This window comes from Marmota marmota, unplaced genomic scaffold, assembly GCF_001458135.2.
Source record: "Marmota marmota marmota unplaced genomic scaffold, marMar, whole genome shotgun sequence".
NCBI lineage: Eukaryota > Metazoa > Chordata > Mammalia > Rodentia > Sciuridae > Marmota > Marmota marmota.
In genome coordinates, this window is record NW_026000240.1 from 14,854,732 (window position 1) to 14,866,706 (window position 11,975).

General features: G+C 38.3%; 1 protein-coding gene across 4 annotated transcripts in view; it reads left to right on the forward strand.

Annotated features, from left to right (window-relative positions):
• Positions 1-11,975, forward strand: part of Mlf1 (myeloid leukemia factor 1) — a 36,222-nt gene that overhangs the window by 573 nt on the left and 23,674 nt on the right. The gene's annotated exons all lie outside the window — the stretch shown is intronic.

Consider the following 11,975-nt stretch of genomic DNA (forward strand, 5'->3'; position numbering starts at 1 on the left):
GAATGCGGGAGCCATGAGGGTCTGCGCGCGGAGCGGGGAGGGTCCGGGGCGCTGGGCGAGAGGGCTGGAGACCGCAGGGTCTTGGGGCGAGGGGAGAGGAGGACTCGGGGGCGTGGGGACCGCAGGGTCCGAGGCACGCGGCCGGGCGGGAGCACTCGTGGGTGCGGACTGCGCTCGGACTGGCCACCAGACTGCCCTGACCTCGCGCAGATTTGCCTCAGCAGGTGCGGGACCCTGTAGGTGACGCGGGCCCAGCTGCTGGCGAGAACTAGGCTCTCAGCACCTTTTCGCGACCGCTTTTTCTGCGAATCCTGGCTGGCAACATCTCTTAGGACCCGAAGAGCTCTTAAATTGGGGACGTTTTATGGCTGCGTGCTTGGTGTGAGTAGGTTGTGACCAGAGAGCCTCAGGTGCTAGGTGCAGGTTGCTAGGTGCACTGTTTGTTTCTTTGGTCGCCTTGCTCATAAAGCTAGCCCAGTTTGGAAAAGGGACCCTTTTCAAATGTCCCAGTAGGACACATAAGTGGACATCCAACACCTGGGTGAACTAGAGCGATTACCTTGTGAGTGGTTTCCAGGGGAGTAATGGCATGCCCCAGGAAGAAGGCATCTGGAGTTAAGTTTCACTAGGATCCAATTTTTTTTGTTGTTGTTTTTTAAAATTCTTCCTTTGGCCATAACATCCGCTAATTGGATACTCAAGATAACTAGCTTTGTGAAGCTTTTTTGCCCAAGTGTTTTGCCAGTTTGAATTTTGACTTTCTGTCCTAATTTATTTTGATTATTGAATTTTGTCTAGCTTAGGGACCATTTTTTTAAGGTTAAAATATTACAGCTTACTGCACAGGTTTTTAAAATTTGTTTTTAAAGAAAAACTATCCGTAGATTATTAATTCAGCCATTCAATAATTCTTATGCAAATGTGACATCAGTTCAGTGACCAGTTTCTGAGTTGTATTGTATCCCTGATTGTAAGAAAAAGAGCAATGACCTTAATTAAGCCATGAATGTAATTAGTGTCTCCTTTCAAATGTCTAGCAGAAGTGTAATTTAAGTGTTGGGTGAGTCCTTCAGGGCAAAGCCATGGTTGAGATTCAGAGTCAGGAATAGTAACAGACCACAAATAGTAGGCATGCATCAAAGAACACTCTTCTCTATGCTGAGCACAGAGAAAGCTATCAACTACCTTGAGTGAGGCTTTCTTCACTTTCTGTAGCTGCCTTCAAAAGCAGGCAGCCATATCAGAAAGTAGGATAACAGGATTGTGATTGACTTTACAAAAGCAATTTCATGCTTGTAATTTCTTTTCTTTAATTATACATAAAGTAAACACACTTGGGGATACAGGAAAAAGAATGAATTTATATTTTATTTCAGATAATCTTTCATTTGACTCACCCCTTTTATCCTAACCCCAAATGAAATGAGTATCCATTACTTTGATGAGTTAAAACACAAGGAATTCAGACGTGGCAAACATGTTAAATAATCCACTGACCTTAAGAATATACAAGAGAAGTGGAACGCATAGCCTGTGTCCACCATTTTCATATAGATACTGCCTGGGTTGTGAGCATTGTAGTGACCTTTTGATTCGCTAGTGGAGAACTTAACAGGGAGAGTATTTAATAAAAGCTGTTCAGTGGTGATCTGGTGTCCTTCACTCTCTGTCTTGTAGTTAATTTGTAGTATTTTGTTGGTTGCTGAAAGTAATTACTATTTGCATTCAAAAATGCCATTAATGTTGGCATTTTCTAATGAGAAATTTTCTACTACCATTTTCTACATAATCCATTAGTTCACAGTTGAGCCTAGTCAAGCACATTCTACTAACTTACTAATTATTTAAAAGTAGACAGACAAAAATACATAAACTTCTTGGAAATAAAATTAGAATTATTAGTTTCTAACAAAATAGAGATAGATTAATAAAATATGATAGATAATTGTCAGATTATTAAATGTTTAAAAGATTTGAATAAAAAAAACTGTACTTTTGAATTCAAATATATCCAGTTTCAGTGTTTACCTTCTCATAATAGTATATATTAAACAATTTGTTTATCAGAAAATTAAAGGAAAACTTTTGAGCCAGGGCTGGTCTCAGTGTTAGAGTGCTTGCCTTGCATGTGTGAGGCACTGGGTTTGATCCTTAGCACCACTTTCAAAAATAAGCAAATAAAATAAAGGCATACTGTCCATCAACAACTAAAGAAGAAAGAAAGAAAGAAGAAAAAAGAGAAACTTTTAAAGTAATAGTTTAAAATTTGATGTTTAATGTTTTACTGTGTATTTGGTACTTAGAAAAAAAAAAAACTTGTGTATCTAATTATGTCAGGAGCCGAATTTACTTCAATGAGAAAATTTCCTTATTTTCAAATATGCTTTCTTAAATTATTTCTATTGTAATTTGGTTAAAAGCACAAGTGTTAAGCACTTCCTGCCATGTAATTTTCTCTCAAGAATACTACTTTCTATCAAACTTGTATTTGCTTAATTTTAACAACTGTGTGTGTGTGTGTGTGTTTAAGTATGTATAGACAGGAAAATTAATCTGAGGATAAAATGATTTTGACATTATGATACCCTCAAGAATGTGGATTATAAAACTTCAGATATATTTAGCATAAGCCAGACTTTTCTACTTGGTATAGAAACATGAACTTTGAATCTTATGAGCTATAAAAAATGAGTTCCTGAACAGGAAAATCTACAAAGAATAGCTGTGTTACTACTTATATTGGTTAGAGATGGAAGGCAAAGAGCAGGCTAGTGGATCTGCCTTATTTTAGGAATCAGTTACTGTGGTACTGAGCCAGCCAACTCTTGATATAAGCATAACATTGAGATCTGACCAGCCTTTGGTCCAAGTTCCCTACAGGTTTTCTCAGGAGTTGCTTCTGTTGTCTTTGGGTTGACAGGAGCTAAGATACACATACTCCCAGCCTCCACTATTTCTTGTGCACCATAGAGATGATTGGATTGATTGGAGAACACTGTTGATTGGAGAACCTGTGCACTGATGGCGCTGAGAGTGAGTGCACAACTTGTGCAAGGGTGCATGGACTGTTCTGGTGGCTGGGAGCATTCTCACAGCAGGAAATAAAGGAGTCACAGCTTTCAGGGCTGCTTGCTTCCTTGTTTTCCCAGTCAGTCTGAGGAGGGCCCTTCCCCAAGATGTCACAGTTGGGCCTGGTGCGGTGGCACATGCCTGTAATCCCAAAGCCTCAGGAGGATCATGTGTTCAAAGCCAGCCCCCAGCAAAAGTGAGGCATTAAGCAACTCACTGAAATCCTGTCTCTAAGTAAAATACAAAATAGGGCTGGGGATGTTGCTTAGTGGTCAAGTGCCCTGAGTTCAATCCCCAGTATCCCTCCCCCCGAAAATGATGCTATAGTTGGGTTCTAATTAGTATTTTGACACCTTTCATTCTATTGCTTAATAAAGGCAAGGAGAATACTCAGCTAAAATACAGGGCTGTGATTGTCAAAGTCCAGCTTTATGCTAATATCTCAGTAGCTATTGTGACTTTCAACATCTACAGTAATTTTTTTCAGAAATATTTTGATATGGAAATTTTTTGTAAGTAAATTTTGTAAATTTCAAGTCCTATTTGAGGGCTGGGGTTGTGGCTCAGTGGTAGAGTGCTTGCCCAGCATGTGTGAGACATTGGGTTTGATCCTCAGCACCACATACAAATAAATTAATAAAGATATTGTGTCCAGCTACAACTTAAAAAAATGTTTAAAAAATATTCTGTTTCATAGAATGAAGCTCTATAATCCTTAGTCTTTAATTCAAGTAATATTTCAGGTAAACTATTCATTTGGGGCATTATTTCTAATGTCAAAACTTGGATTATCCAAGTTTTTTTTTTTTTTTAAGGGATCAGTCTACTTCAAACTAGGGAACATTTCTTTATGATCAAGAGCTGCTATAATCTTCTGGCCAAGCTTTTTACCAGGACTATGTACAGTAGAAGGGAGGGAATCTCCTTAGTAAATGGAAGTATCATGTCTGTGATCTGAGAACCTATGGAATGAAGTAATGCTTTCTTACTTAGAAGCACAGATAGCTATATACAGACTAAAGAAAATTGTAACTTGGGTAAAATATGTATTTTGTGTGTGTGTGTGTGTGTGTGTGTGTGTGAGATAGAATCTTTAAAACAGAAACTTATTCTTAAATGAAACATTACCAGTCCTTAAAAAGAACAACAACTCAGTAACTTTTGTGTTTTAATAATTTGCAAAAAAAAAAAAAAGGTTTTTATTTTGGGGGAGGCAACAATTTATTTTCCTGCTTTGTGAGATAATCTGGATGTTAAACAATATGGAGTAGAAAGAACATTTGGGACCAGATTTCTTTGAGCTTGGTTGTAGTTTGTGTCACCAGTCCTGAAAGACTTGGTTGGCCATGGTGATAGGAAAAGTAAGTTTGTGCTGACTTTGCTTATGGAAAGTCTGAAAACCATAGGAAGTTTGGTAAAGAAAATAATGCAACCCCATTATCTAGGTGTATTTTGTTTCTATTTTCCATATATGAATTCTTCCCCATTGAGATCCGACTTTAAGGTTAAATATCTGTTTACTCAATATATACCATGAGCACTTCCCTCATCTTTAGCTATTTTTTCAAGTGTGACTTTAGAGTCTGCAAAATATTTGGATACACAAAGAATATTTTTCACATTAATCTAACCAATTTCAAATTATTACCTTAGACTAGCTCATGTACATGAAACAACTATTTTAAGATATGAACTTCTTAAAGCCTCATGATATTTTCAATTGGCTGCCCTAGGATAATGAAATATTTATGTGCAAAAAATAACGTGAATGGAGGAGAAATACATAAAATACTATTTCTCATTTGAGAAAACAAATGATTAAAATTTTAAAATATTAAATCAAACTCTTGCTTTTAAAAGTTCTATTTTTACTTTGAGAAAAGTGAATTTAAATTTGAGCAGAGAACCTTATGACCATACCTATGAGCAGCAGCTCTTCTGGTAGACACAAGCTGAAGCTTCTAGAAGGCCCACTGGTTCTTCCAGAATGGCCTGACCCACTTTTATGGATCTTCTGTTCATGGTGCTCACAAATTCACATGATTTTACATATTTAGTGTATGTGTGAGTTTGTCTGCTCCTATTAAATAAACAAAAACCTGGATAGCATTTTAAATTAGTCACATTTAGTTGATGAATGTGTGGCCCAATTATAATGCAGTGAGAAATACTCAGTACATTTTATGATTCTGTGGGAAAGTAATAGCTGTTTAATTCTCACTTATTCACAGAACAAAATCTGGTGTTCCCTGAAGAATTTTTCTTCATTGCAGTTGAATCTCATCCACATATCTAAAGGAAAAGTTGGCTGTTTTCCTAAGTAACTGCAGAGTAGTAATACAGCCTTTATATTAGTTATGAACTCTAAGCTCTGCGTGTTCAGTGAGTGAAGCTCTGCACAGAAGGACCCCGTTTTAATTGCCATCTTAAAACATTAGTGGTCTGAAATCCCTTAACCCCATGTTCAACAAAGGTATAACAAATACTGTTAGCAATCTTATTTTTGAGGTGGGAATTAGAAATTGTTCTTTAGCAAGTCATTTATGACTTTTAGAGCTACTTGAACCTTCCTTCAAATAAAAAGTAGGTAGATAGACAAAATTTTGATTTCTTAATTTTAACATAACTTTTTGATCTTTAGGTCTTGATTTCAGAAACACAAATCAGCTTCCTCTCTGCCCTCTAGTATGCTGAAACATGAGCTCTTCATTGTGTGCTGTTGATCCACTCCATTTGCAAGTTGGCACAACTTTCTCTTAGCACTAGTTGCCTATGATTCTGCTAGAATAGTATTAAGGTTTGGATGTCAGGTGTCCCCAAAAGCTCACATATAAGACAATGCAAGAAGTTTAGAGGAGAAATGATTGGGTTGTAAAAGTCTTAACACAATCCTTGATAGGAATTGAGTGGTAACTGAAGTGGTCGGGTATGGCTGAAGGAGGTGGGAATTGAGGGTGTGGCTATGGGGTATATATTTTGTATCTCAAAAATGGAGACACTCTCTGCTTACTGATCACCATGATTTGAGCTGCTTCCCTCTGCCACACACTCACCATGATGTTCAGCCTCACCTTGAGCCCAGACCAATGGAGCCGGCCTTCTATGAACTAAGACCTCTGAAACCATGAGCCCTCAAATAAAGTTTTCCTCCTCTACAATTGTGCTGGTTGGGTCCTTTAGTCACAGCAGCAAAAAAGCTGACTAAAGCAAATAATGATTCTTCAATTTTTAACCGGTGGAAAGTCTGGGGATGGCAATCTGTTAAACTACTACGGGGGGCTCAGGACGTGAGGAGCTGGGAGGTCAACACTTGATCCTGGCAGCAACTTGAAAGTTGCACACACTGAAGACAACAGCTTTTCTTAGATTGTCAAAGTGCAATCACAGGATGACCACCTGCCCCAGCAAGTGGACACAGGCGAATACGGAGGCTCACAACTCACCTAAACAGAAATCCACAACGAGAAACCATCTCAGGAACACCTGTGCCTTCTTTGTTGGGGCTCAGTGTGAACAAGGGTGAGTTGAAAGCTGGAGAAGGACTGGATTGTGGGGTGTTGGACCCTCACTTTTGTGAGTTTTATGCATTAGAGCTCTGGTAAATATTGGGGACAATCTCTTGGTTCTGGTAGGGTGTTTGGGAAAGTAGTCATCTTAAAATTGGCCACCTCATTCTGGTTGTTTTTATTATTATTATTATTATTATTATTATTATTATTATTATTATTATTATTTTGGTAGTTGTAGTTGGACAGAATGCCTTTTTTATTTATTTTTATGTAGTACTGAGGATTGAACCCAGTGCCTCATGCATGCTAGGCAAGCACTCTGCTGCTGAGCCTTAGCCCCAGCCCCCTCATTCTGTTTTTTTTTTTTTTTAATTTTTTTTAGTTATAGGTGGACACGATGTCTTTATTTTATATTTATGCAGTACTGAGGATGGAACCCAGTGCCTGACGCATGCTAGCCAGCGCTCTACCTCTGAGCCACAACCCCAGCCCCTCATTCTGTTTTTAATGAGGCCTGTGATCAGGAGAAAGAGTTTTAAACCATGGGATGGTGGGGGTACCCAACTCCAGCTTCTCCAGCCATCCTATCCCATTGAAGGAGGACCAAGACCCATTGGTGGCATTCAGTGTCCAGGGCACAGATTCACAGAAGCCTGAGACCCAGTCTTATGACTGCTGCCTCCCCACCTCACCAATACTTTAGCGAAGGGCTGTGCACCATGGTCCTTCATTCAGTGTATCATGTACACCCTTCAGCAAAGAGTCACTAATTGGTTTGAAGAGGCTGAACAAGCTTCTGAACTGAATTGGCTGTGGCATGGATATTGGTGTGCTCAGACCAGGAAGTTAAAAAACTATGAGTAATATGCTAAAGGCCTTAGTAGGAAAAGCAGGCAACAAACAAGAACAGACAAAAGCAGAGAGATGGAAATTCTGAAGGGGGATAAGAGTAAGAGAAATGTTAGAGATTAAAAAAAAAAAAAAACACTAACAGAAAGAAGAATGCCTCTGCTGGGCTTACTGGTGGATCAAACACAGCTGAGGAAAGAGTCACTGAGCTTGAGGAGACTGAAGCAGAGACTGAGCAGAGACTGAAGAAAGCAATATCCAAAGACTGGTTGGTGCAACTACAGAAGGTGTATTATGTGTAGTGAAACTGCAGAAGCCAAAGAAAAAGAGAAAGGAGCAGGTGCAATACTTGAAACAACAAGAGCCAAGAATTTCTCCAGATTGATGAAAGACATCAAACCACAGGTCCAGGAAGCTCGGCAAACACCAAGCAGGATAAATGCCAAATGCTGAACCTAGGTTATCATATTTGACCCTCAGAAAATCAAAGACAGAACATGGTGAAAGAGGCCAGAGGGAAAACATCCTAAGGGAAAACATCCTACCTGAAGAAGATTAGAACATGAATTTTACCTGACTTCTCAGAAACCATGTAAACAAGAAGAGGGTGGCATGAAATATTTGATGTCAGGAGAAAAGACCCACAAACCTAGAATTCTGTATCATGCAAAATTTTTCTTCAAAAATGAGGGGGAAATAAAGATTTTTTTTAGACAAGCAAAAACTGGAGTTTGATTAGGGGTGTAGCTGAGTGGTGGGGTGCTTGTCTAGCATTTGAGAGGCCCTGGGTTCCATCCTTAGTACCACAAAAAATTAAAATAAAAAAAAATGGAGTTTATTGCCCGTAGACTGGCCCAGCAAGAAATATCAATAGAAGATCTTCAGAGAGAAGGAAAATGAAACAGGTCAGACACTCTTCTCTACATACACAAAGGAAGAGCATTAGGGAACAGGTGAGGGAAGTAAAAGTCTTTTCTTAATCTAACAGGGAAGTTTTTCCAGAGTAATGACATGTGTTTGATGATGTGCTGAATGATAGCAGTGATGCAAGCAAGGGAAGGGGTTATTCGAATGTACTTGCTCCTTGAATCAGTGTGACGTTATTTGACGGTGGACTTGGAGAGTTGTAAATTCATATTGTAACTTCAGGACAACCTCCAGAAGTAAGCTCTCACAGAGCTAGTATGAAAAATGACCTTATGATTCTTGTATGCATATTATCTCCATCTTTGTATGTATGTGCATATATATGTGTGTGAGTGTGTGTATGTGTGTGTGTGAGAGAGAGAGAGAGAATTCTTTATTACATTGGTCTGTTTTAGTGGGAAAGGGTGAAATGTATAATAATCTCAATAAACCTAATACTCTGATGTCTTCATTTAAATAAATTCATAAACAAATTAATTTAGTAGAACTATAATTTTTATCTTGTTAATAACCCGCCTTCAACTACAGAAACTGGTTCATTTGAAACATTTTATTTAACAAATTTCTACATTCATCTTTCAAAAATCTCAAATTGAGTTTAAGTTTTAATTTTTGGAATATAGTTTTTGCCTTAGCATATTTAAAAAATTAAATTCCCAAGTAATAACAACTGGAAAGTGTTAATTTGTTGAAACACAAAAATTGCTAGCATCTTACCAGGAGCATAAAACTTTGAGCCATTTATATGCTTCCTCTCCTGTGTTGAGGAGGCCCAGATTTCTCTCCTACGCAGGTGCAAAAAGATCAATAGGGGAAATGCCAGGCACCCTGAAAGCCAGGAAATGCTTTTTCTAAGGGCATAACATTAGATAATAAGTATAATAATAATTATTGAAACTGTACTGCTTACTGATGTAATCTATGTAAAAATACTAGCTATCACTCCAGAAGATGGCAGAGTGGAGCTAGGTGGTGATCCCCAACTCCTCCACAGCACAGAAGGGAGATGGTAAAAGAACAGCTGACAGGAAAGGGCTTTACTACAAATTCCTTTCCTATCTGGATTAGAGGAACTGGGAAGAATAGTATCAACAAGTTTTTGTTATTTTCCTAAGATTGAATGTCTTTTCTCTGAAGTGATTTTAGTAAATAGGGTTCAGTAACTTACCTCAAAATGGTGCTAATATTGGGAACAGCAGAAGATACACATTGAGTGAAAGTATCAATACCTGGATATTTGCCCAGCCTGGGTCTCAAAAGAGAAAGAAACAAACAATTAGGCCCTTGGATAAAAGAAGTGTGATAATCATTCCAATAGATGGATAAACCTACAAACAGTATGAAAAAGCAAGGGAACAAACCACCCCAAACAGCCCACAATATGTCAATAATTAACCACATTAACACCACAATGGAGGAAATGTCAGAGAAAGAATTCAGAAAGTTCATACTTGAACTATTCAAAGAGCTAAAAGATGATATAAAGAGTGAAATTAAAGAAAAAATATAGGAAGTGTAATAAGATCACTTTAGTAAAAAGTATAGATTCTAAAAAGAACTAAATGGAAATCCTGGAAATGAAAGACTCAATAAATCAAGTTATTAAGAATTAATTTAATAGGAAGCATCATAAATAGATTAGACCACTTTGAAGATAGATTTTCAGGCCTTGAAGAAAAAGTACATAATCTTAACTATAATGTCAACAATAAAAAAGTTGATCATGACCAGAATACTTAAGAAATCTAGGATAACATCAAGAGACCAAATTTAAGAATGATTAGGGTACAAAAAGACTCTGAAGTGCAAACTAAAGGAATCCTCAATCTTCACTTTCCAAATATTAGGAAAGAATATGGAAATTCAAATTCAAGATATATAAAGAATTCCAAATATACAAGATCAAAAGAAATCCTCTCCCAGACACATTACAATGATAATGCCTAATATATAGAAGGAGGATAGATTTTTAAAAGCTGCAAGAGAAAAATGACAGGTCACAGTTAGAGGTAAGCAAATTCTGATTTTAATCGATTCCTCAACCCAGACCCTAAAAGCCAGAAGGGCTTGGAATAATATCTACCAAGACCTGAAAGAAAGCAGGTATCTTCAAGATTATAAAATCCAGAAAAACTATCCTTCAGAATTGAAGATGAAATAAAAACTTTTAATGTTGAGTGGAAAGTAAAAAATCATAACCACTAAGCCTTCACTACAAAAACATACTCAATGAAATATTTCATGCAGAAGGAATGAAAAAGAAAAATGAAAGCCAGCATAGGGATGAATTGCATAGTCTATTAAAGGAGAATCAAGTCTGAATTAAGCATTAGAAATAAGTCAAAATGGCAGGAAATAAAAATAATCTCTAGATAATATTTACTGTAAATAGTCTAAACACTTCAGTCATAAGATATAGATTGGCAGATTGGATTAAAAAAGCAAGACCCAACCATGTGTTGTTTGCAAGAGACTTGCCTTACAAAGATATCCCCAAACTGAAGGTGAATGAGTGGGAAAAGATATACATGCAAATGATACCCTAAACAATCAGGAGTGGCTATTCTCCTAACAAAGTAGACTTCAAGCTAGAATTAATTAGAAGAGACTAAGAAGGTCACTTAATACTGGTTAATGGAATCATCCAACAAGATTCAATGATTGTAAATATTCCCCAAGCAACAGTGAATATTATACATACACAAAACAAATCCTTCTCAATATAATGAATCAAATAGACCCCAACATGGTATACTGGATGATTTCAACACAACTCTCTAGTAGATAGATCATCCAGACATAATCTAAGTAAAGACTCTTGAGAACTAAAAAATATTATTAATCAGATGGACCTAACAGACATCTATAGACTATTTCATCCATTGACAACTGAATTTACTTTCTTTTTAGCAGAATATGGAATGTTCTTTAAAATAGGTAATACTTCAGTGTACAAAGCAAATCTTAGTAAATGCAAAAAAATTAGACATGATTTCATACATCCTATCAGATAATAATGGAATAAAATGAGAAATCAATGACAAGATAAAAATACAAATCTCTAATGCCTGGAGATTAAATAAATACTCTTTTGAATGATAAGTGAGTAGCAATAGGAAATCAGAAGAAATTTTAAAACAATTCTTAGAAACAAAATGAGAGACAGGCCCAGCGACCCGCTGGTGTGGTAGTCACGTCACCCCAATTGGAGTAGGGGCAGAGCAGAGCCGCCGCCCGCGCCCGCAAGGTAGGCAAAACTGCAACTGACTGGCGGGACAGGCCCAGCGGCCTGCTGTTGTGGCAGACACGTCACCCCAATTGGAGTAGGGGCAGAGCAGAGCCGCCGCCCGTGCCCGCAAGGTAGGCAGACCTGCGACCGACCGGCAAAACAGGCCCAGCGGCCTGCTGGCATGGTAGACATGTCACCCCAATTGGAGTAGGGGCAGAGCAGAGCCGCCGCCCACGCCCGGGACAGGCCCAGCGACCCGCCGGCGTGGTACTCATGTCACCCCAATTGGAGTAGGGGCAGGGCAGAGCCACCGCCCGAACCCGGAACAGGCCCAGCGACCCGCCGGTGTGGTAGTCACGTCACCCCAATTGGAGTAGGGGCAGAGCAGAGCC